The sequence below is a fragment of the Stegostoma tigrinum genome, chromosome 15, assembly GCF_030684315.1.
Source record: "Stegostoma tigrinum isolate sSteTig4 chromosome 15, sSteTig4.hap1, whole genome shotgun sequence".
In the NCBI taxonomy this organism is placed as follows: Eukaryota; Metazoa; Chordata; class Chondrichthyes; order Orectolobiformes; family Stegostomatidae; genus Stegostoma; species Stegostoma tigrinum.
In genome coordinates, this window is record NC_081368.1 from 74,659,933 (window position 1) to 74,686,444 (window position 26,512).

Here is a 26,512-nt window from a genome sequence, read left to right on the forward strand (position 1 = left end):
CCCTGCCATCAAGAACATCTGCCCTCCATTTGACTTGACTGGTCCTGTAAGAATTTTAAGCTTCGATGAGAAGCCCCTTCATTCTTCTGAATGCCAGTGGTATAATCTTATCTGACGCAACCTCTCCTTATATGCCAGTCTGCCTTCCAGGAATCAGTCTGCTAAACCTTTGCTGCACTGTCCCTAGAGCAAGAGTGTGCTTCCTCAGATAAAGAGGCCAAAACTGCACGTAATATTCTTGGTATGTAATTGCAGCAAGACATCCCCACTCCTGAATGCAAATTCTCTCACTATGAAGGCCCTTCTGCTATTTGCCATCTTTACTGCTTGCTGCACCTGCATGCTTACCTTCAATGACTGAAGTACAGGTTTGCCCAGATCTTATTCTACATACCCATGTCTTAATTTGTATCCATTCAGTTTTTGCCTTTCCGTTTTTGCTCCCAAAGTGGATAATCTAACATATATCCGTGTAATACTGTATCTGTCTCACATTTGCCCAGTCATTCAGCTTGTCCCAATGACACTGAAGCATCTCTGCATCCTCCTTACAGCTCACCCTCTCATCCAGCTTTGTGTCACCTGCAGATTTGGAGATATTGCATTTGATTCCTTCGTTTGAATAGGTGGGTAGCCGGAGTCTGAGCACAGATCCTTGTGACACACCACCTGAGTCTGCCTTTGGAAAAAGACCATTTATTCCTATCCTTTGATACTTGCTGACCAGTTTTATTTCCATCTCAATATACTACGGCAATCCCATGGGCTTTAATTTAAAGCACTAATCTCTTATGTGGGATTTTGTTAAAAGCCTTCTGAAAGCCCAAAGAAACCACATCCAGTGGTTCCACCCTCATCAACTGAATGAGTTACATCCACAAAGAATCCCCTAAAAATTTTCAAGTGTGATTTCCCTCTGCCCCTTTCATAAATCCCTGCTGTCCCTGTTTGATCTTGCCACAGATCAGCTGTTAAATATTTTATAGTAAAGAGACCTGAAATTCCTCCACCCAGCGAATCCATTGTTCCTGGTATTATGGCAGGGTGTGGGAATGTCCTTAGTCACCTGAGGAGCCTGGTACAACCAGAGAAGCCGGGTTTCAAAACTTTTGAAGAAATAGTAGGAATAGTGGCAGCTGAGAGATGAGCACCAACACAGACTCACAACTGCCATTGGTGTGAAAGAGCACTTCACTCAACAGCAAATTGCTGGTATAAATTAGTCGTATGCAGAAACTGCGGCAATAAAGGGCCCATTGAATGGGTGTGTTTGAGAAAGAAATATGAACAGAGTACAGCAAAAGTACTGAAAGTGAAGAGTTGGAAAAAAATCTACATGGTACAATGACAGCATGGATAATCTGCTAGTTTCACTGGGAGGACCATGGCTGGAAAAAAAATCAAACTCAGTTGGGTTGAACTGAGTTGCTTGTCAGATTCTGAAACTGATTCATTGCAAAATTCTAAAGAAGTGTGCCATTATTTTCATCGGGATCTGGGAGACATGGGGAAGACCTCTGTCGAATTGAAAATCAAGTATGAGAGTCAAGCAAAATGTTGCAAGGCAGGATCAGTGCCTCGTGCAATCAGACTAAAGGTTGAGGCAGAATTAAACCTACTTGACAGGGCTCAGAAAGGATTTCCAATGATGTTGCCAGGGTGGAGGATTTGAGCTATGGGGAGGCTGAATAGACTACTTGGCCTGCAGTTTTGGAGGCTGAGGGGAGAACTTGGAGGTTTATAAAATCATGAGGGTCATGGATAGGATGAGTAGCCAAGGTCTTTTCCTTCAAGTAGTGGAGTCAAAAACTAGACGGCACAGCTTTAAGGTGAGGGGGGAAAGATTTAAAATGAACGTAAGGGGCAACGTTTTCCAAGCAGAGGATGGTGTGTGTAAGGAATGAGCTGCCAGAGGAAGTGGTGGAAGCATGTACAATTAGGATATTTAAAAAGCACTTGGATGGGTACATGAATAGGAAGGGTTTAGAGGATATGGGCCAAATACTGGTAAATGGGATTAGATTAATTTAGGATATTCTGTTCGCGTAGATGAGTTGGACCAAAGTGCTCTGTTTCGATGCTGTACGCCTCTATGACACTATGACCATAATTGAGTGACACTGGTCAAGATTGGAATCCTTGAATCCAAAAATGATTGGCCCACACCTATCATTCCACTGATAGATGGAGTATACATCTGCGTTGCTTACAAGTTCGCTACTAATCCAGCACTATGTGCTGAGCAGTATGCTTTGCTTGTAATCGATGACCTACTTGTTGGACCAGCTAGAGGTCTGCTTTTCAGTAAGATTGACCTTAGTCAAGTCTATCTCCAGATGAATAGAGATCCTAAGTCACGGGAATACTTGATTATCGTGACACGTAAAGTAGTATTCAAAAACAAGAGATTTCCATTTGAAATCCATCTGTGCTTGGATTATTCTAACATGCCATGGATCAGATTTGAAGTGGATTGAAAGGAGTCCAGTGTTACCAAGACAATATTTTACTCACAGGGAGAACCTAAAAAAGAGCATCCTCACAAGTTAGATTTGAAGAAGTGAGGAAAAATGACTGTGATTTTTTAAAAAAGATTTCCATACAATACTAAGGCCATATCATTGATGCCATGGGATTATACAAGTCCCCTTCAAAAGTAAAAACTGAAGTTCACTGTGGGATGCTGTAAATCAGACACTTAGGAGAGAATGCTGAAGGATTTTAGATTACCCTTGCCAAATGAGTTGACAACAAACAGTCCTTATGTAGACATTTTCTACTTTGAGCAAGTAGGGAACACTCTGGCAACGGTAGGACAAATTAAGAGAGACAGTCAAAATAACCCACGACTACGTGAGTGGTGGGTGTGGTACTGCAAATGGAGCAACCGGAACTGAAACCACATGTCATGTGGAAGCTAGAACTATCTATACAAGGAGGAGGTCTCCTGTGGGGAATGAGGGTCATCACTCTACCACAGCTAAGGAAACGCACGTTAAAGGTCAGGATCGGGATTCCCAGAAGGTATGTTGCCTCCCTGGTGCCAGGGTCCGGGACGTCTCCGATCGGGTGTATAAGGTTCTAAAAGGGGAGGGCGAACAGCGAGAAATCGTGTTACATATTGGGATTAATGATATAGCCAGAAAAAGGATTGAGGATATAAAAAGTGATTTCAGGGAGTTAGGATGGAAGCTGCAAAGCAGGACGAACAGAGTAGTGTTCTCTGGTTTACTACCGGTGCCACGAGATAGCGAGGCGAGGAACAGGGAGCGGGCGCAGCTTAACACGTGGCTGCGCAGCTGGTGTAGGAGGAAGGGCTTCAGATATGTAGACAATTGGGATGCCTTCTGGGGAAGGTGGGACCTGTACAAGATGGACGGGTTGCATCTGAACTGGAAGGGGACCAATGTCCTGGGTGGAAGGTTTGCTCGAGTAGTTTGAGAGGGTTTAAACTAGTATGGCAGGTGGGTGGGAACCTGACCTGTATACCGGAGGTGAGAGTTGATGCAGGTGAGGCAGTAGCAAGAGGTAGACCAGCTAGTGGGAAGGATTTTCCCGGGAAGAAACCAAGGGATCAGTTAAAGTGTGTTTGCTTTAACTCAAGGAGTATCAGGAATAAAAGTGATGAACTTAGAGCATGGATCAGTACCTGGTGCTATGATGTTGTGGCCATAACAGAGACATGGGTTTCTCATGGGCAGGAACGGTTGCTGGATATTCCAGGGTTTAGAGCATTTAAAAAGAATAGGGAGGGTGGAAAAAGAGGAGGCGGTGTAGCACTACTAATCAGAGAGGGCATCACAGCTACAGAAGCTTCCATTGTCGAGGAAGATCTGCCTACCGAGTCAGTGTGGGTGGAAATTGGGAACAGCAAGGGAGTAGTCACCGCGTTAGGGGTTTACTACAGGCCCCCCAGTAGCAGCAGGGAGATTGAAGAAAGCATAGGTCGGCAGATTTTGGTAAAGTGCGGACGTAGTAGGGTTGTTGTAATGGGTGACTTTAACTTTCCCAATATTGATTGGAACCTCCTTCGAGCTTGAGATTTGAATGGTGCTGTTTTTGTAAGGTGTGTTCAGGAGGGTTTCCTAACTCAGTACGTTGACAGGCCGACGAGGGGAGAGGCCATTCTAGACTTGGTGCTCGGAAACGAGCCGGGGCAGGTCTCAGATCTTGTGGTGGGAGAGCATTTTGGTGATAGTGACCATAACTGCCTCAGATTGTACATAGCTATGGAGAAGGAGAGGATTAGACAAAATGCGAAGATATTGAATTGGGGAAGAGGAAACTATGATGCGATTAGACATGAGTTGGGAAGCATGGACTGGGAGCAATTGTTCCATGGTAAGGGCACTATAGACATGTGGAGACTGTTTAAGGAACAGTTGTTGTGAGTGATGAGTAAATATGTCCCTCTGAGACAGGCAAGAAGGGGTAAGATTAAGGAACCTTGGATGACGAGAGCTGTGGAGCTTCTCATCAAAAGGAAGAAGGTGGATGCTTTGGAGAGGGTTCAGAGGAGGTTGACCAGGATGCCGCCTGGACTGGAGGGCTTATCTTATAAAGAGAGATTGACTGAGCTCGGACTCTTTTCATTGGAGAAAAGGAGGAGGAGAGGGGACCTAACTGAGGTTTACAAGATAATGAGAGGCATAGATAGAGTTGATAGCCAGAGACTATTTCCCAGGGCAGAAATGGCTGACACGAGGGGTCATAGTTTTAAGCTGGTTGGAGGAAAGTATAGAGGGGATGTCAGAGGCGGGTTCTTTACACAGAGAGTTGTGAGAGCACGGAATGCGTTGCCAGCAGCAGTTGTGGAAGCAAGTCATTGGGTTCATTTAAGAGACTGCTGGACATGCATATGGTCACAGAAATTTGAGGGTGCTTACATGAGGATCAATGGTTGGCACAACATCGTGGGCTGAAGGGCCTGTTCTGTGCTGTACTGTTCTATGTTCTCTGTAGCTTACATAAGGTGGATGAAGCTAGGGTCAAGCTCAGTTCTAGAGGATTACAGGCAGGCGAGGAAAGAGCTCAAAAATGGTCTGAGGAGAGCCAGGAGGGGGCACGAGAAAGGCTTGGCAGAACGGATTAGGGAGAACACAAAGGCATTTTACACTTAGGTGAGGAATAAGAGAATGGTCAAAGAAAGAGTCGGGCCGATCAGGGATAGCATAGGGAACTTGTGTGTGTGGAGTCTGAGGTGGTAGGGGAAGCCCTAAATGAGTTTTTTGCTTTTGTCTTTACGAAAGAAACGAACTTTGTAGTGAATGAAACCTTTGAAGAGCAGGTGTGCATGCTGGAATGGATAGAGATAGAGGAAGCTGACGTGCTGAAAGTTTTGTCAAACTTTAAGATTGACAAGTTGCCAGGCCTGGACCAGATTTGTCCCCGGCTGCTTTGGGAAACGAGAAATGCAATTGCTTCGCCACTCGCGAAGATCTTTGCATCCTCGCTCTCCACTGGAGTCTGACCTGAGGACTGGAGAGAGGCAAATGTAATTCCTCTCTTCAAGAAAGGAAATAGGGAAATCCCCGGCAGTTACAGACCAGTAAGTCTCACGCCTGTCGTCTGCAAGGTGTTCGAAAGGATTCTGATGGATAGGATTTCTGACCATCTGGAAGAGCATGGCTTGATTAAATGCAGTCAACACGGCTTTGTGAGGGGCAGGTCATGCCTCACAAACCTTATCGAGTTCTTTGAGGATGTGACTAGAAAAGTTGATGAGGGTCGAGCTGTGGATGTCGTGCATATGGACTTCAGCAAGGCATTTGATAAGGTTCCCCATGAGGGGTCATAATTTTAAGCTGGTTGGAAGAAAGTATAGAGGGGATGTCAGAGGCGGGTTTTTTACACAGCGAGTTGTGAGAGCATGGAATGCGTTGCCAGCAGCAGTTGTGGAAGCAAGGTGATTGGAGACATTTAAGAGACTGCTGGACATGCATATGGTCACAGAAATTTGAGGGTGCTTACATGAGGATCAATGGTTGGCACAACATTGTGGGCTGAAGGGCCTGTTCTGTGCTGTACTGTTCTATGTTCTATGTTCTATGTAATGAGAAGGGAATCATTGCCAATCTAGCTGTGCAAGATTTCTTGGAGATGAGTGACCATAACATGATAGAATTTTTTAAATCAGGATGGAGAGTGAGAGAGTTGATTTTGAGACCAGGATGCTGTATCTTAATCATGAAAGCTGAAGATATGAGGCATGAAGTTAGCCTTGATAGATAGGAAAGAGTTGCTTCAAGGGATGTCAGTGGATAGGCAATGGCAAACATTTAAGGAACACGTCGGGGGACTGCAACAACTGTTTAATCCTGTCTGGCATTAAAGCAAAATGGGTAAGAGGGCCAATCCATGACTTAACAAAGGAAATTAGCGATAGAATCTGATCCAAGTAAACGACATTTGAGGATTGGCAGCAATTTCGAATTTAGCAAAGAAGGACCAAGGGATTGATTAAGAAGGAGTAAATGCAGTCCAAATGTAAGCATACAGGGAACATAAAGACTGACACAAAGAGTTTCTATAGACACGTGAAGAGAAAGCGACTGCTAAAGACAAATGTTAGGAAGGGCGTTGACCAGTCAAGGGAAGACGGACAGGTCAAGGAGGCATGGATGAGGCTTGTAGGTAGGAGGTGGGGTGGGGGTTAGGGTGTAACTCTAACCCTAACCCAAACTCTCAGTCTAATCCCCACTCCACCTCCTACCTACCAGCGTAATCCCCGCCTCCTTGACCTGTCTGCCTTCCCTTGACTGACGAACCCCCATCTTAACTCCTCACCAACACTCACTTTTACTGGCTCCATCGCTGACTCTTTGATCTGTCTGTTTCCTCTCCACCTACCTTCTACTCTATCCATCTTCTATCCATCTCCCCTTCTCGCTTTATTTATTTCAGAATCCCCTTCCCCTCTCCCATTTCTGAAGAAGGGCCCAAACCTGAAACGCCATCTTTCCTGCTCCTCTGATACCGCTTGGCCAGCTGTGTTCATCCAGCTCCACACCTTGTTATCTCAGATTCTCCAGCATTGGCAGTTCCTACCATCTCTGAAATGGTATGTTGGCCTTCATTCCGAGAGGTTTTGAGTACAGGAGCCAGAATGTGTTTTTGCAGTTGCACAGCGCCTTAGTGAAGCCGCACCTAGAATATAGTGTGTGCAGTTTTGTGCTCCCTTTCTGCAGAAGGATGCTGTTACTCTCTTAGTTTATCAGTGCACCGAATGTTTATCAGGCTGATTCGGGGGATGGCAGATCTGATGTATGATCAGAAATTGACTCGGTTAGGATTGTTTTCGCTGGAATTCAAATGAATGAGGTGGATCACACAGAGACTTATAAAATTCGAACAGGACTGGACAGGATAGATGCAGTTCCCAGTGGTGGGTGTGTCCAGAACCAGGGGTCACAGTATGATGATTCAGGATAGACGATTTAGGATGCTTGTGAGGAGGTATTTCTTGACCCAAGGAATGGTGAGCCCGTGGAAATCATTACCAAAGGAAGCAATTGATGGTAAAACATTGAACGTATTCAAGACATGGCTAGATATAACACTTGGGGTGAATGGGATCAAAGGTTATGGAGAGAAAGCAGGATTAGGCGATTGAGTTGGATGATCAGTCATGATCAGAAGGAATGGTGGAGCAGACTCGGAGAGCCAATTGGCCTCCTCCCTGCTCCTATCTTCCATGTTTACAATAGCCACTCTCTGAAATGCAAAGCTTGAGCAATTGTGCAACTTTGAGCTGGGTGCTGGGAGTTTGGTCAGTAACGAAGTTAGGTAAGGCTCGGCAGGACAGCGCTTGTTGCTGTTTCTAACATTTTCACCCTGTAGGACTTGGTCCTTGTTGTGCTTCAATGGAAGAAGTTAGCTAATTGGAGATATCTGCAAGTTGTTAAGGTTCCAATGGTTTAAAGTGATTTGGGGAAGTGTGGTATTGTTCATAAAGTACATCATGAAGATAAATAAGATAAAAGAGAAAAGAATGACGAGAGTAAGATGAGGGCCAATCAACCATAATAGTGGGAAGATGTGTGTGGAGTCAGAGGAGATAGGGGAAGCACGAAATGAATATTTTTCAACAGTATTCACTCTAGAAAACGACAATGTTGTCGAGGAGAATACTGAGATACAGGCTACTAGAGTAGGTGGGATTGAGGTTCACAAGGAAGAGGTATTAGAAATCCTACAGAGGGTGAAGATAGATAAGTCCCCTGGGCCGGATGGGATTTATCCTAGGATCCTCTGGGAAGCCAGGGAGGAGATTGCCGAGCCGTTGCCATTGATCTTTAACTCGTCATTGTCTACAGGAATAGTGCCACATGATTGGAGGATTGCAAATGTGGTTCCCCTGTTCAAGAAAGGGAGTAGAGACAACCCTGGTAATTATAGACCAGTGAGCCTTACTTCAGTTGTTGGTAAAGTGTTGGAAAAGGTTATAAGGGATAGGATTTATAATAATCTGGAAAGGAATAAACTGATTAGGGATAGTCAGCACGGTTTTGTGAAGGGAAGTTCGTGCCTCACAAACCTTATTGAGTTCTTTGAGAAGGTGACCAAACAGGTAGATGAGAGTAAACCGGTTGATGTGGTGTATATGGATTTCAGCAAGGCATTCGATAAGGTTCCCCACAGGAGGCTCTTGTACAAAATGCGGAGGAATGGAATCATGGGAGACATAGCAGTTTGGATCGGAAATTGGCTTGCTGAAAGAAGACAGAGGGTGGGAGTTGATGGGAAATGTTCATCCTGAAGACCAGTTACTAGTGGTGTACCACAAGGGTCGGTGTTGGGTCCACTGCTGTTTGTCATTTTTTTTAAATGACCTGGATGAGGGCGTAGAAGGATGGGTTCGTAAATTTGCAGACAACACTAAGGTCGGTGGAGTTGTGGATAGTGTCGAATGTTGCTGTAGTTTGCAGAGAGACATAGATAGGCTGCAGAGCTGAGCTGAGAGGTGGCAAATGGAGTTTAATGCAGACAAGTGTGAGGTGATGCACTTTCGTCGGAGTAACCAGAAGGCAAAGTACTGGGCTAAAGGTAAGATTCTTAGTAGTGTAGATGAGCAGAGAGATCTCGGTGTCCATGTACACAGATCCTTGAAAGTTGCCACCCAGGTTGACAGGGCTGTTAAGAAGGCATACAGTGTTTTAGCTTTTATTGATAGAGGGATCAAGTTCCGGAACCAAGATGGCATGCTGCAGCTGTACAAAACTCTGGTGTGGCTGCACTTGGAGTACTGCGTACAGTTCTGGTCACTGCATTACAGGAAGGACGTGGAAGCTTTGGAAAGGGTGCAGAGGAGATTTACTAGGATGTTGCCTGGTATGGAGGGAAGGTCTTACGAGGAAAGGCTGAGGGACTTGAGGCTGTTTTTCTTAGAGACAAGAAGGTTGAGAGGTGACTTAATTGAGACATATAAGATAATCAGAGGGTTAGATAGGGTGGCTATGAGAGCCTTTTCCCTGGGATGGTGACGGCGAGCACGAGGGGGCATAGCTTTAAATTGAGGGGTGAAAGATAGAGGACAGATGTCAGAGGTAGTTTGTTTTCTCAGAGAGTATTGAGGGAATGAAACGCTTTACCTGCAACTGTAGTAGATTCGCCAACTTTAGGTACATGTAAGTCGTCATTGGATAAGCATATGGACGTACATGGAATAGTGTCGGTTAGATGGGCTTCAGATCAGTATGACAGGTCGGCACAACATCGAGGGCCAAGGGCCTGTACTGTGCTGTTATGTTCTATGTTCTATAAACAATTGCACCTCCCAGTCGCAAACCATTTTAACTCCCCCTCCCATTCTTTTGACGACCTGTCCATCATGGGCTTCCTGCAGTGCCACAATGATGCCACCCGAAGGTTGCAGGAACAGCAACTCATATTCCGCTTTGGAACCCTGCAGCCCAATGGTATGAATGTGGGCTTCATAAGTTTTAAAATCTCCCCCTCCCCCACTGCATCCCAAAACCTGCCCAGCTCGTCTCCTCCCCCAACTGCATCCCAAATCCAGCCCAGCTCATCCCCGCCTCCCTAACCTGTTCTTCCTCTCACCTAACCCCTCCTCCCACCTCAAGCCGCACCTCCATTTCCGACCTACTATCTCATCCCGCCTCCATGACCTGTCTGTCCTCCCCGGACTGACCTATCCCCTCTCCACCTCCCCACCTACACTCTCTTCTCTACCTATCTTCTCCTCTATCCATCTTCAGTCCGCCTCCCCGTCTCTCCCTATTTATTTCAGAACCCTCTCCCCATCCCCGTCTCTGATGAAGGGTCTCGGCCCAAAACTTCAGCTTTTGTGCTCCTGAGATGCTACTTGGCCTGTTGTGTTCGTCCAGCTTCACACTTTGTTGTCTTGGATTCTCCAGCATCTGCAGTTCCCATTATCTCTCCCTTCAGCCCAACTGCCTATTTTCTGTTCTTTGACCAATTCTGAAAACATGCTAATATACTATCCCAAAATTATGTGTTTTTTCTTATATTAGGTAAACTTCGGGCGATATTTTTTCAAGTGCCATTTTAAAATCGAAACACAATACATCTACTGGTTCTGTTTTATCTGTCCTGTCTGTTACTTACTCAAAGAATTTTTTAAAAATTGCCAGGCACAATTTCCCCACCATGAAGCTATGCTGACTTTGCTTGATTATATTATCTGCTTCCACTGTTATGGACTCGATCAAATCCCCACACATAGGTATCAAGGAGACAACATAGACTCAAACTTTTATTTAAAGACAATTCTAAGGTGCTGTGTTCCAGATGTAAATCGATTGGGCACGCCACTCAGCTTTAAGCAAAACCACTTTCCCCCCAATTAAAATGCAAGCAAAAGAAAGAAGAATTAAGATTAGTTTAACTCTACTGGAAAACTTAATTGAATAATATATTACTTAACTACCAAACAACAACTGTTCCAATATAATAATATCCCACAAACACATCTTGGCAAAGGCAAAGTCAGTAAAACAGATTGTCTCACATGATTCTGGTAGCAGAAAGAGAACCCCTGCTTTTAGCTGTAACACAGAGAGAGAGAGAGAGAGAGAGAGAGAGAGAGAGAGATAACAGCTTCCACAGCCAACTTCAAACCTCAACAACTGTCGAAATCTCAACGAAAACCTTGGTTCTGTGGGAGCCTGACATGACCCATTCATACTGAGATAGTAAGAACTGCTGATGCTGGAGAATCTGAGATAACAAGGTGTAGAGCTGGATGAACACAACAGGCCAAGCAGCATCAGAGGAGCAGGAAAGCTGATGTCTTGGCTGAGACCCTTCTTTGGAAATTACCCATTCATGCATGCTGCTTTTGTTGTTACAACTTCCAAAAAATAAAACCCCAAGGCCTCACGAGTTGTTTATTGGTTTAGAGAAGAACACAAGCCAGGACAAAATACACCTCTTAAAGCCATAGTATTGCCAGACCACATGACCTGCTGTTGCAGCTTTTACAACAGACTGCAATATTTTCCCAATGAGAGGTTGCCTATTTTTTGTCATCCTTCCTTTTCATATCAAGTTGTTACATTGGCAGTATTCCCATCTACTGCTTGAAATGTTCCAGATTCCCGGGATATTTGGAAGATGACTGTCAGTACATCCAGTATCTCTGTGGCTACATCTTTTAATATCCTAGTGCAGAGTACATCAGGTCCAGGATACCTCTCGACCTTTAGCCCCATTAGTTTCCCGAGCACCTTTTCTCTGGTGATATTTCCTGTCTGCTTTTTGCTCTTTGTTCACTAAATATTTTTGAGATGGTATTTGTGCCTTTTGCTGTGAAGACTGACATAAAGTATTTATTTGTCTCATTTGCCATTTCCTGATTCCCCATTATTATTTTTGCAGCCTTCATTCTTTAAGGGATCTGCGTTCACTTTGACCTCTTCCTTCATTTGTTCAAATAAGCTCTTATTGTCTGTTTCTTTTCTTTTTCTCAGCTTTGAAATCTTTCCTTATTTCTGGTTTCCCACTCACCTTGGGCACTGACTGTTGAATTGGCAGAACATTGGAGAGAATGCTGAGGATATGGAAGTTTTGGTCTGATAAATAGTACTCGACATGGTGCTGTTGCCCCAGCTCCTGCTCAGGTCTCTCCCAGTTGAAATGCCAAATAGGAGCCTGCCCATGCTCTTCACATCTGCCCTGCAGCATTAAATGGCTGGAGACAGGACATCAGGCACCCTCTTGGATGGAAATTCTACCTTGTCAAACTCCTGGCCACTTAGAGCTCAGAAGAGTCTGAAGTTGCTGATGGCTGGAGGGCGGGTCCCCGACGAGAGGTACGGAGTGGTCGAGGGTTGTTAGGGGTTGTTGAAAGGTTGGATGAGAGTTTAAGGGTGTGAAGTGCCTAGGATCAGGCCAAGGGGCCTGCGAATGTGGTTCCCCTTCCAACTCACGTTTTCTAGGTTGGATTATGCATCTAAAGCTGAATGTCTTTCTGATTGACATCTATCTCCTTAGGCAATAGAGGGGATCTCTTAAATTGCCATCAATTGGTCTCAGCAGGCCAAAGGATAGGCAGGCTGCTTGACAGTTCCCCAGAACTTCCACACATATACACACAGTGCCCTCCAGATTTTATGTGTTTCTTCCCACCTTCGTATCTGTGGGATGGGGCTGTATAATCGAGCTCATGCAGTGCTAAAACAAAGAAGTTATCCTGAACCTTGAAATAGGACTGGAATGATGCAGCCAAATCTGGTGACTAAACTTCAAGGGTAATAATTTTGGTAGTATTGAATAATAATGATGAAATTTACCCAACGTATTTTAGGAATGTGACATTTTATCAACAAATTTAGCTAATGCTATTTTCATTGGAGTACAGGGGATTAATAAGTAGTTAATGAAACATAAAGGATTATGATCAGTTGGGGTAAAATAAACGTGGAAAGGCTGTGTTCCCATGGCTGATGGATGATGTTACAAGGAGAAGGGAATGCATTCATGTTTTGGGGAAAAGATGTAGGGGTTGTAAAGAGGAATTTTTTTGAAGCAGTCAATGTTCATGGGCCAGGATCTTGCTGCCTGTGGAAGGGTTAGAAGCCGAGAAAATCAATGATTTCAGTCACATGAATGCATATCTCTGGGCGCTTCATTCCTCACATTGCCATTAGATTTTATTTATGGAGGTTCTGTTATATTTCGAGTGGTTCGACTGGCATTTGATGTTTTGATGAAGTTTGCCAGATTTTGTTGGCATCATGTGAACTAACATTGAAGTGATACTTGGTTAACTACTAATTGTTTTTGGTAGACACTGTAGAACATACCATATGTATGACAAAATAGCAAAATTACAAGAGAAATCTCGTTCAAAACCTAGGTAACAGAGCACCTTTTTAGAATTAACAAGAATGTGTGATTAACACACTTAATAGCTGTGGCATAGTGTGATTTAAAAGAATGCTGATTACCAGAAGTGAAATATGGGTTGTAAGGTCCACTATTTTAAACGGGTAAAGAGCCAATTAGATTGTACTTTGGATTTGGATGTCGTGAGAATGAACATCGGTTGAAAGAGATGGATGTTTGAGGTTAAATTGTTGTGAATCCTGCTTCATAAATATAAAGGAGGGCTTCATGACATAGAAAGCTACTGTTCCTCCACCATTGTTCTGCAGAAATTACTGAACCAAACAACAGAATATGACCAGCATCACTGACGGTTCCCTCGTTAGATTTGACATATTGCATTTGAGAAGGAAATGGCCTGTTTCCATCATTCCAGAGTACTTTTGTGAATCCTTGTATTTATTTCGAGGCCAAATAAAGGAATTAATTTTATTTAATAGCTCCAATAAGTTAAAACTGTAATTGAAGTTAGTTTTCTTCCTCCTTTGTAGTGGATCTGTTGGAGTTGCACACAGCACAACGCGTCTTGGATCAACACAAATTGACACAAAACGAGCAACGTCGAAATGTGACTGAAGTAATCAACTGTTTGACGACCATTTATGATGGTTTGGAACAAAATCACTTGGTCAATGTGTCACTCTGTGTCAACATGTGTCTGAACTGGCTGCTGAGCGTCTTTGATACGTATCTATGATTTACACTTTAATGTAGTATGTTTAGATTGTCCTAAGGTGCATGAAACTGCATGCGACGTATTGGATTTTGATATGTACATGATCAGTTAAGTAAATGTGAAGATTGTTGACTGATTAAAATCAATCCGAGTATTGATGACATAAGGTTTCAGTATGTTCTAATTTCATTTTAGTTCAACAGAGAAAATAGTTGAAAGTTTGAGCGACTTTTGTTTTAAATCATAAAATTGAAAGTGATATACTTTTGATTCCATTTGGTCAGACCTGTACAGGATCATGTAGACGTCTTGACACTCTGATTGTAATGCTCTTCACGGTGACAAATGTTAGTGCTGGAGAAAGATGTGTATAAAGTACACAATATGAACATCATCCAGTTAATGTCAAGGAATAAATGGCTTTGTGAGGGGCAGGTCATGCCTCACAAACCTTATCGAGTTCTTTGAGGATGTGACTAGAAAGGTTGATGAGGGTCGAGCTGTGGATGTCATGTATATGGACTTCAGCAAGGCATTTGATAAGGTTCCCCATGGTAGGCTCATTCAGAAGGTCAGGAGGAATGGGATACAGGGGAACTTAGCTGTCTGGATACAGAATTGGCTGGCCAACAGAAGACAGCGAGTGGTAGTAGAAGGAAAATATTCTGCCTGGAAGTCAGTGGTGAGTGGTGTTCCACAGGGCTCTTGGTCCTTGGGCCTCTACTGTTTGTAATTTTTATTAATGACTTGGATGAGGGGATTGAAGCATGGGTCAGCAAGTTTGCAGATGACACGAAGCAAGGAGGTGTCGTTGACAGTATAGAGGGCTGTTGTTGGCTGCAGCGGGACATTGACAGGATGCAGAGATGGGCTGAGAGGTGGCAAATGGAGTTCAACCTGGATAAATGCGAGGTGATGCATTTTGGAAGGTCGAATTTGAAAGCTGAGTACAGGATTAAGGATAGGATTCTTGGCAGTGTGGAGGAACAGAGGGATCTTGGTGTGCATATACATAGATCCCTTAAAATGGCCACCCAAGTGGACAGGGTTGTCAAGAAAGCATATGGTGTATTGGCTTTCATTAACAGGGGGATTGAGTTTAAGAGTCGTGAGATCTTGTTGCAGCTCTGTAAAACTTTGGTTAGACCGCACTTGGAGTAATGCGCCCAGTTCTGGTCGCCCTATTATAGGAAAGATGTGGATGCTTTGGAGAGGGTTCAGAGGAGGTTTACCAGGATGCTGCCTGGATTGGAGGGCTTATCTTATGAAGAGAGGTTGACTGAGCTCGGACTCTTTTCATTGGAGAAAAGGAGGAGGAGAGGGGACCTAATTGAGGTATACAAGATAATGAGCGGCATAGATAGAGTTGATAGCCAGAGACTATTTCCTAGGGCAGAAAAGGCTAACATGAGGGGTCATAGTTTTAAGCTGGTCGGAGGAAAGTACAGAGGGGATGTCAGAGGCGGGTTCTTTACACAGAGAGTTGAGAGAGCATGGAATGCGGTGCCAGCAGCAGTTGTGGAAGCAAGGTCATTGGGGTCATTTAAGAGACTACTGGACATGCATATGGTCACAGAAATTTGAGGGTGCTCACATGAGGATCAATGGTCGGCACAACATCGTGGGCTGAAGGGCCTGTTCTGTGCTGTACTGTTCTATGTTCTATGTTCTATGTTCTAACTGTGTCATTGTGGTATTTTCCAGACTAATTGTCCTTCAGCTTATCTCAGTCAGATTGTTTACTAAACTCCATTTAGGAATAATGTTATGCACTTCACTTGGAAATGTATGAGGACTGTGACAGTATATTGGGGAATCCTTGCAAGCGGAGAGAATTTTATTTTCTTTCAGTCCGGGCTGGATATGATTCTAGGACTTGGAGATGAAAGTCCGGGGTTAAACTTTCAGTGTCCTTCTATACACCCCTAATCACCTCCAATATTTCATTTATATTAAATTGAGCTTCGTCTGCATGAGATGTGTTCCAATATTATATCATTATTGTGACTGTCAATTTTGACATTGTTCATTAGGTGCGTACCCTTCATATTGATTGCAGCTCAAGGTCCTTCTGGATGTCAAAACCAAAATGTTGCATTTTCCAGTAAAATTGCAGACATTGAGCGGAAATTCACACTAGGGAGTACTGAAAGGCATGAATTATTTCTCAGTACCACCCTCATTAATACTTTTTCTACCTGCCAGACAGAAACTAGACTCTCAGAATTACCGAAATGAAATTCTGAGTGGGTGTGTGGTGCTTGCACTTTGCTCAATGCTCCTCTGGACCTCCAACTTGGGTAGTAGTCACCAGTATCTGCAGCCACACCCTTCAGTAGCACCCCATCTCCACAGTTTTGACATGTGGCATGTTCCAGCCTCAGCACATCTCACATCTGCTTTCAGTACTCTTCTGTACTTCATTGCTGCATTTTGGATTGCAGCAGCCCCCCTCATTGCAGTGCTACTGCCAGGGCACTTTTATATGCAGGAACAGGCACCCATTCGTGTATTGGGCCACGTTACACATCAGGACACCTTGCTTGAGCTCTCCACTCTCATTTTGTCCCTGCATGAATGCTAACAGCTCCTCTGCCTTGTCTTCATTTGCCTTGTCTTTTTACGGGTTGCCCCCTCCGCCACACCTCACAGACTCATAATGCTAGTATATTGATTAACCTTTTGGCATCGAGACAAAGCCAGACAGCTTGTCATGTTTGTCAGCAGTCATCAATCAAAGGAGTGGGTGTGTTGCCGTTCAGCACCGTGATATGTTGATCTCACACCTGCAGCATGTGCCAGCTGCAGAAGCACAGAACGCGTTGCATTGTCTCCAACCTCATGGTCATGCTTCAGGTTCCGAGGGGAATGGTCTCCAGTCAAGGGAGGCAGTTTCAGGCAGCAGATCTAGGTAACTCCAGGGCATTGTCTGATATCACTCGAGGGGCTTGGATGCAATCAGTTGGCTGCTCAGGATGACCATCGTCAGGACACTGTCCTCATAGGTTGTGGGAAGTCGAACGTTAGACACCTCACTACCTGTGTTGGCTCTTTCTGCCCTACTGTGGGCTGTTTTTCCTGGATGAAACAAAGGGAGGGATTGAGTGAGATGAAATGAGCTGGTGCATTTGTTAGTGCTCATGTATGTTTGGGAAGGGAGGTGAGGTCTCCTGGGTGAGAGCAAGAGGCACAGAGACATAGAGGATTAATAGCCTTGGGCCCTCAAGTAGGCGAGAGCAAGTGAAGACAGACATTGAATGCTTTGGTGAGAATGGTATTACATGAGCTGTGCTGAAGGGTGGTGCAGAATTAGAGAGAGGGTGAATGTGAGGTAGCACAGAACAATGAGGCTCTTCTTCTGTTGGAGCAGGGGTCACTGATCTTGCAGCACTGCTGGATGGTTCTTTTGGTGGTTGAGCCTGCGTTGGCACTGGACAGCCTTGGATCAGTCTGGCCGAGTCTTGTGTCGTGGCCTCCTGTGCTTGTCCTTGGGAAAGAGGACAGTTCTGCACTGCACCAATCCATCCACCAGGACCTCCAGGTCCCTAACTGTAAAGTAAGGTGCTAATTTCCCCTTTCCTGCCCTGTCTGGGACAAATGCTATGAACGGTACGAGGCAGTTCTGGATTCTGAGCAATTTACTGGTCCACAATAGCCTTCAAACATGGCACGAGTGCCAGTAATACCGGGATGGTCCAGTTACTTTGAGTGGAGAACTAACTAGCGTCGGTTGAGAGAGGCACAACAGGAGCATTGTTGCCAGTTATTGAATAGGTTTGCAACAACAGAGTGAGAAAATTTCTTCGGTCTTTTGGAGAGATACTGTCCTTGCAGTGCAATAAAAATGACACTGAACTGATTCATTCCAGTGTTTTAGACCTGATGATTTAAGAACAGAATTAGATCATTCAGCCCATCGAGTGGGATCTATCATTCTCAATCCCATTCTCCTTTGTCCATACTAAGCAAGAACATATCTATCTATGCCTGAAATCAACTCTGACTTGGCCTCCACAGCTTTCTACATCAATGAGTTCCACAGGTTCGCAACTTTCTGACTGAATAAATTCCTCCTCATCTCCATCCTGAAGGGTGGTCCCTTTGACTCTGAGGCTGTGCCCTCAGGTCCTAGTCTCTCCGACTCGTGGAAACAACATCTCTGTGTGCACTCTATCCAGGCCTGACTGACCTTCAGTGTGACCCCCTTCGTCCTTCTAAACTCCGTCGAGTACAGACCCAGAGTTCTCAGCCACTCCTCACATGACAGTCCCTTCATCCCCAGGATTATGTTTGAGAACCTCCGCTAGACCCTGACAAAGGCCCGCACATCCTTCCTTAGATAGATGGCCAAAAACTGCTCTTAATATTCCAAATGCAATATGACCAGAGCCTTACACAGCCTCAGCAATACGTCTCTGCTCTTGTATTTTTGCCGTCTTGAAATGAATGCTGACATTGCATTTGCTTTCCCAACTGCCAACTGAACCTGCATGTTAAAAGAATCCTGAACTGGGGCATCTTTGTGCTTCAGATTTCTGAAGCCTTTCCCCATTTAGAAAATAGTCTATGCCTGTAATGCCACTTCTCGAAAGACTCTCTGTGACCTCCCAACCCCCTCAACACTGCCTGCCTTTCCACCTATCGAAATGTCATCTGCAACAACCCACTATGGACAACAATACCATCAGTTCCTTTGTCCAGATTGTTAATGTATAATGTGAATGGCTGTAGTCTGAACTCTGATGACTGTGGAACTCCTCTAGTTGCTGGCTGCCATCCTGAAAAAGACCCTTTTATTGCCACTCTGTGCATTCCGCCAGTTAGCCAATTCTCTGTCCGTGGCAGTACCTACTCCCGAACACCATAAGCTCATTTTTTTAAATTTTGAAGCCTCCTGTGTGGGACCTTCTCAAAGGCTTTCTGGAAATCCAAACAGATAAAGTTCAATGGTTCTCTTTTGTTTTAACTCACTGGTTACATTCTCAAAGAATCTAACAGAGACCTTCCCTTGACAAAGTTGTGTTTTCTCAGCCCAATTTAGCATGTATTTCCAAGTATTACCATGTACTTCCAAGTACTCTCCGGCCTCATCCTTAATAATGGACTCTAAAATCTGACCTAATGACCAGCGCCAGGCTAACAGGTCTATAATTTCTTGTCTTTTGCCTCCCTCCATTTTAAACAGGGGCGTTATATTTGCCATTTTGTACTCCTTTGGGACCCACCCTGACTCCAGTAATTCCTGAAAGATCACCAATAACTGCATGGTTTTTTCACTTATCTCCTTCAGAACTCTGGGGGGCAGTCCATCTGGTCCATGTAATTTACCATCTTCTCGGAATTATAGAATTCCTACAGAGCGGAAAGAGGCCATTGGGTCTGCACTTGGAATACTGCGTCCAGTTCTGGGCGCCCTATTATAGGAAAGATGTGGATGCTTTGGAGAGGGTTCAGAGGAGGTTTACCAGGATGCTGCCTGGACTGGAGGGCTTATCTTATGAAGAGAGGTTGACTGAGCTCGGTCTCTTTTCATTGGAGAAAAGGAGGAGGAGAGGGGACCTAATTGAGGTATACAAGATAATGAGAGGCATAGATAGAGTTGATAGCCAGAGACTATTTCCCAGGGCAGAAATGGCTAGCACGAGGGGTCATAGTTTTAAGCTGGTTGGTGGAAAGTATCGAGGGGATGTCAGAGGCAGGTTCTTTACGCAGAGAGTTGTGAGAGCATGGAATGCGTTGCCAGCAGCAGTTGTGGAAGCAAGGTCATTGGGGTCATTTAAGAGACTGCTGGACATGTATATGGTCACAGAAATTTGAGGGTGCATACATGAGGATCAATGGTCGGCACAACATTGTGGGCTGAAGGGCCTGTTCTGTGCTGTACTGTTCTGTGTTCTATGTTCTATCTCCGCAAAGAACATCCCACCGAGACCCAGCCCTGTACTGTTTCCCCGCAAGCTCACATTTGCCATGGTTGATCCACCTTGCCTGCACATCTTTGGACTGTGGATGGAAATCAGAGCACCTGGCGGAGACCCGTGCAGACATGGGGAGAATGTACAAATTCCACACAGACCCTTCAGCTTCTCCTTTGAGATGGCCACCACACTCACTTCTGCTTCAGACTCCCTTAAAGTTCTACTACTGGTGCCTTCCAACCTGAAGACTGATGCAAAATACTTGTTCAGTTCCTCTGCCATTTCTTTGTTCCCCAACACTACTTATTTGGCCCCTCTTGAAATTTTCTTTGGATTTTCAGGGGTGTTTTACAATAACAATATCTACTTTATTGTGTTGACAAATGGATTATTTAGATCATCACAGAAACAAAAAGCAAAATTCATCAGTACTCTCAATTAACAATCATATATATATATTAATATCACAATCAATGCATTTCCATCAGGTAAGCACGTAGCTGGAACTTTCTAACCTGGCAGTTTTCACTTTTCATTTCTCAGATTTCACTCTCAGACAGAACAGTTGATGTTGACACACTGTTCATTAAAAATAGCATCCACTGTATTTTTCCCCATGTTGTAGCTCGTGGGCTTGTGTCACCTTAACCCATAGAGTCCATGTTCATTTTCAAGCAAGTTATTACTTTCGTGATTTCAGGTGTTACATTCAGAAGGGTACCATGCTGCAATTCGAGCCTGCAGTTTCCAGAGTAATCCCAATGTGGAAGATTTTGAAAAGTATGTAAGTTTCCCTAATTTACTTGTCTTTTAGATCCAAACTGATGAAGACCACGGTCCAGATTTCTGTTCTTAACAAGAATGCCTATTTATTACAACTGCATAGATTCTAGCTACAGTCAGATATTTACAAACATTGGACACATATCTGTACAAATTAAAACTGTAAGCCCCCTGTTAACTCATCTTCCTGCAGACAAACATCGAGGGGAGAGGGATAAAACATGGATATTATAGGTGTAAAAAAAAGGCTAAGTAAGCTGTTCAGTGGCCCCTGTTCACAGGATTTGCAAAGATGATCTTGAGGATATAAAACAAATGAATAAATATCCCAGAGTGACTTATTATCTATTAAAACATGTGTTGATGATATGGCATTGCTATGATCATAAAATAGAACATTGTCCAATTTCCTATGAGCATTACCGTAGTTTTCATTTGTATTCTCCATGTCGGGAACATACTTAATTAGTACTTTACTGATTAAGTGACCTTTGCTCATCTACAGTGTTCAGTTGCAAACAGCCAATAGTTTATTATTCTAATTTCGTAACTTTGGTTTGGAATTTTGTCATAGGAAATGTATTTCCCCTGTGTACTTGTAGCCAATCCTCCATTGGCAAAGAAACACAACTACAGAAGTTAATAAAAGAAAGAAGTGCATTTATGTAGCTCATTTTATGGTCTCAGGCATAAAAAGTACTTTATAGGCAGCTAAACTACCTTTGAAATGTCGTCACTGATGTAGCATAAGAAAACCTGTTGTATTTAAAATAGTCAGAAGTAAAGAAATATGAAATAATAAAGAAAGAAGAAATAGTAAAATAGATATGAAATTATGAATGTAAAGAAATATAAAATCTTCAGCCCTTTGCGAGTGGAGACGTAGAATCAGGAGATGCAGAGTCAGTATGGAGCCTACCAGGGAGGAGGCAATTCTGGATCTGGTGTTGTGCAACGAACCGGATTTGATCAGGGACCTTGAAGTAAAGAAGCCATTAGAGGTAGTGACAATAATATGATAAGTTTTAATCAGCAATTTGAGAGGGAGAAGGGAGAATTGGAAGTGTCAGCATTGTAGTTGAAGAAAGGGAACTATGGAGCGATGAGGGAGGAGCTGGCCAAAGTTCAATGGTTCAATACCGTAGCAGGGATGGCAGTGGAACAACAATGGCAGGTATTTCTGGATATAATGCAAAAGGTGCGGGATCAGTTCATTCCAAAGAAAGATCCGAAGGGGAGGCAGGGGCGGCCGTGGCTGACGAGGGAAGTTAAGGACTCTCTAAAGATAAAAGAGAAGTATAACATAGCAAAGATGAGCGGGATGCCGGAGGACTGGGAAGCTTTTAAAGAGCAACAGAAGATCACTAAAAAGGCAATACGCGGAGAAAAAAATGAGGTACGAAGGAAAACTGACCAAAAATATGAAGGAGGATAGTAAGGATAACAAAGTGTGGAGCTGGATGAACACAGCAGGCCAAGCAGCATCTCAGGAGCACAAAAGCTGACATTTCGGGCCTGGGTGAAGGGTCTAGGCCCGAAACGTCAGCTTTTGTGCTCCTGAGATGCTGCTTGGCCTGCCGTGTTCATCCAGCTCCACATTTTGTTATCTTGGATTCTCCAGCATCTGCAGTTCCAATTATCAAGGAGGATAGTAAAAGGTGTGTGGAAAAAAAAAATGGTTAAGACTAGAATTGGGCCCTTGAAGACAGAAACAAGTGAATTTATTATGGGGATCAAGGAAATGGCAGAAGAGTTGAGTAGGTACTTTGGAACTGTCTTCACTCGGGAAGACACAAGCAATCCCCCAGATGTAATAATGGCTGAAGGACCTAGGGTAATGGATGAATTGAAGGGTATTGATGTTAGGCAAGAAATGGTGTTGGATAGACTGTTGGGTCTGGAGGCTGATAAGTCCCTGGGACCTGATGGTCTGCATCCCAGGGTACTTAAGGAGGTGGCTCTGGAAATCGTGAACGCATTGGTAATCATTTTCCTATGTTCTCTAGATTCAGGATCAGTTCCTGCGGATTGGAGGGTGGCTGATGTTGTCCCACTTTTCAAGAAAGGAGGGAGAGAGAAAACAGGAAATTATAGATCGGTTAGCCGGACGTCAGTGGTGGGAACGATGCTGGAGTGAATTATAAAAGATGAAATTACAACTCATTTGGATAGCCGGAACAGGATAGGTCAGAGTCAGCAGGAATTACGAAGGGGAAATTGTGCCTGACTGATCTTCTGGAATTTTTTGAGGATATAACTGTGAAGATGGACAAGGGAGAGCCAGTGGATGGGGTGGACCAGGACTTTCAGAAAGCCTTTGATAAAGCCCCACAGAGGATATGAGTGAGCAAAATTAGGGCACATGGTATTTGGGGCAAAATACTGACTTGGATTGAAAATTGGCTATCTGACAGGAAGCAGAGAGTAGTGATAAACGGGTCCCTTTCGGAATGGCAGGCGGTGACCAGTGGGCTACCACAAGGTTCAGTGCTGGGACCGCAGCTGTTTACAATATACATTAATGATACAGATGAAGGCACTAAAAGTAATATTAGCAAATTTGCCAATGACACAAAGCTGGGTGGCAGTGTGAAATGTGAGGAGGATGTTATGAGAATACAGGGTGACTTGGACAGGCTAGCTGAGTGGACGGATGCATGGCGGACGCTGTTTCATGTGGATAAATGTGTGGTTATCCATTTTGGTGACAAGAACAGGAAGGCAGATTACTATCTAAATGGAGTCAGGTTAGGTCAAGGGGGAAGTACAACAAGATCTAGGTGTTCTTGTACATAAGTCAATGAAAGCGAGCATGCAGGTACAGCAGGCAGTGAAGAAAGCTAATGGCATGCTGGCCTTCATAACAAGAGGAATTGAGTATAGGAGCAAAGAGGTCCTTCTGCAGCTGTACAGGGACCTGGCTTAGAAGGACGAGAGGGTGTCTGATTGAGACGTATAAGATTGTTAAAGGATTGGATACTCTGGAGGTAGGAAGCATGTTTCCGCTGATGTGTGAGTCCAGAACCAGAGGACACAGTTTAAAAATAAGGGGTAGGGCATTCAGAACAGAGTTGAGGGAAAACTTCTTCACCCAGAGAGCAGTGGATGTATGGAATGCTCTGCCCCAGAAGGCAGTGGAGGCCAAGTCTCTGGATAGTTTCAAGAAAGAGATGGATAGAGCTCTTAAAGACAGTGGAATCGAGGGTTATGGGGATAAGGCAGGGACAGGATACTGATTGTGGATGATCAACCATGATTATAACGAATGGTGGTGCTGGCTCGAAGGGCCGAATGGCCTACTTCTGCACCTGTTGTCTACTGTAAAAGTTAATTGTATAAGAATGATTAAGACGGTCCCATATTTCTGGTGTTGGCAGCTTGTTCAGATAGGGAAAGCAAGGTTGATCTTGATTCTGCTCCTGTTTGTTACACAGAAGCCTCTTCGAGCAACAATTCTTGAATGTTGATGGGACATTGAAACGCAGGTAGATTATCATGATCACTTGTTGAAAATGGATAGCAGCTAGTGGTTCTCTTTCCTCTCAACCAGTGACCAGTAGGCAATGGTCAAACAACACCTAACCCAGAGGTCACAAGCTCCCCTGAGACATGATGTCAGTTGAGTCTCATGAATAACTACCTGCAGATGAGTTATCTGTAGATTAAACATGGTATTAAATCTCACATATACTGCTCTCAACCATTTTATTCGAAGTGTTTATCACTCGTTGCATCGAAACAGATCACACAACCTGAATTGGCATCTGCACAAATACCAACATACAAGTTCCATATAGTGGCATTTTGTTTGAAGTTGTATTTATAAAATGATCGGGTGAAGTATTAATCTTCACAAATCATATTAAGATGCTACAGAAGTCTATGGAAGTGAGAAATTTGTTTTTTGATTCAATACATGTGTGACAAATGACAATTCAAAGAGATCTTTGTTTCAGCTGGAGTGGGTTGCGGAGTCGGCCTCATTCGGGGCATTTAAGTGACTATTAGACAGGCATATGGATGGTCATATAAGATAGGGGTGGAGTTAGATAGACCTGAGGTTTAGGGTAAAAGTTCGGCACAACATTGTGGGCTGAAGGGCCTGTACTGTTCGATGTTCTATGTACCTTACGCTGTATTCAAATAAGTAAAGTCAGTCAGTGACGTTCTGCAACTTCCTTTTCCAGAAGTATGAGTGGAAGAATCAGAGTGCTTTCTTTGAAAATTGGCTTGACGTGACTCTACAAGGGTCATCTGGAGGAAAAATACAAGTGTCAGTACTAAATCTATCATTGCTGATACACATGTAAACTGTAGATTTAACTGTATGTAAACTTTGTTCAACAAACTAGCACACTCAATAAACTGACAAAAATTATACACCAGATGTTTACTGTATTCTCATCATCTTGTGATGTATGGTGAGGATGCAAGTGAAAAGGCACTCTGCCAGTAAGTTTTAATTGAGGCAAAGTTGCCTCATTACTGAAGTCATTTATGCTGTAAATGAGGGAGAACAGTGATGTGTATATCCCAGATAATAAAATGTGAGGCTGGATGAACACAGCAGGCCCAGCAGCATCTCAGGAGCACAAAAGCTGACGTTTCGGGCCGAGACCCTTCATCTGATGAAGGGTCTAGGCCCAAAACGTCGGCTTTTGTTCTCCTGAGATGCTGCTGGGCCTGCTGTGTTCATCCAGCCTCAGATTTTATTATCTTGGATTCTCCAGCATCTGCAGTTCCCATTATCACTGATACAATGTGTATATCCCATGCATTATGTTCCTATTATTGAGTGTGTGTTTTTTGCGTGTGTGGACCTATTGATCAACTGGAATTTTTGATTATTCAGCTCATTCCTGGTACCGCAGGTGCTGTTTAACAAAAGGTTTGCTGTATTAGTATATTTCTGTATTTAGTCACTGCCACGATGAGTGTTAAGTCATAACTTGGTCTGTGCAGAATGTGCACAGTGCATTCCTGCAAGATAAATGATGCGCTACATATGTATGATGCTATTGTTTCTCAAAGGCACTAACCTTAACAGCTGTTTTTGTGACCAATGATGTTTTCATCATTCGCACTGGGAAAAAGATTTGGAAGTGCTGTATGACTCTACTGCTCACTTGCAGCAGTGATAACACTGAATGTGAGGTAATGTTTTTGCCCATTTGTTGTCCTGTTGGTCAGCAATGTATCTCACAAACTAATGGGCATATTTCATTGAAAGCTGGTACGTACGGGTATGGTCCAAGGAAGAACTGATTAGTTTTTGACAGATCCAGATTTATTTCTCTATTTTTTAAAGCAACAGTTAAAATTGGTCGGATAGGCAAATGATCATCTTTCTGGAATATTATTGATTGATTTAGAATGTTGTGGATTGTGTCAGCCCTGATAGTAGAATTTGTCATAACTATCAAAATATGAGCAGATTTTTGAGAGCAGATTATCAAATTGGCCTGAAGCTTTCTCAGTGAGATGGAAGCTTTTAAGAAAAGGATTTATTTTATCGGCCTTGCATTTACAAAGAATCAGTCAAGTGGAGAAATGCCTCAAAGAAAAGCTGTGTAATTATAGTCTCATGGATGTTTTTTGCACAGGAGGAGGCCGTGCGGTCTGCAGTTCCTGCACTGCTCAACAAAGATCTGTCTGCATCGAACTCACAGTACATTGCTTTCCGTTTTGATTGTTTGGCTCATAGCCCTGGAGCCTACGGCAACACAAGTGAATATCTAAATACTTAAATATTCAGACACTTTCTGAA

General features: G+C 43.7%; 1 protein-coding gene and 1 long non-coding RNA gene across 2 annotated transcripts in view; one reads left to right on the top strand and one right to left on the bottom strand.

Moving 5' to 3' along the window:
* Positions 1-26,512, top strand: part of LOC132210577 (utrophin-like) — a 100,656-nt gene that overhangs the window by 34,796 nt on the left and 39,348 nt on the right. The gene's annotated exons all lie outside the window — the stretch shown is intronic.
* The window catches only part of LOC132210579 (uncharacterized), a 28,953-nt gene continuing 27,112 nt past the window's right edge, over positions 24,672-26,512 (bottom strand). Inside the window, exon 3 of the long non-coding RNA XR_009446725.1 lies at positions 24,672-24,999. This is a non-coding gene — a long non-coding RNA (uncharacterized LOC132210579). The remainder of the gene's footprint in view (positions 25,000-26,512) is intronic.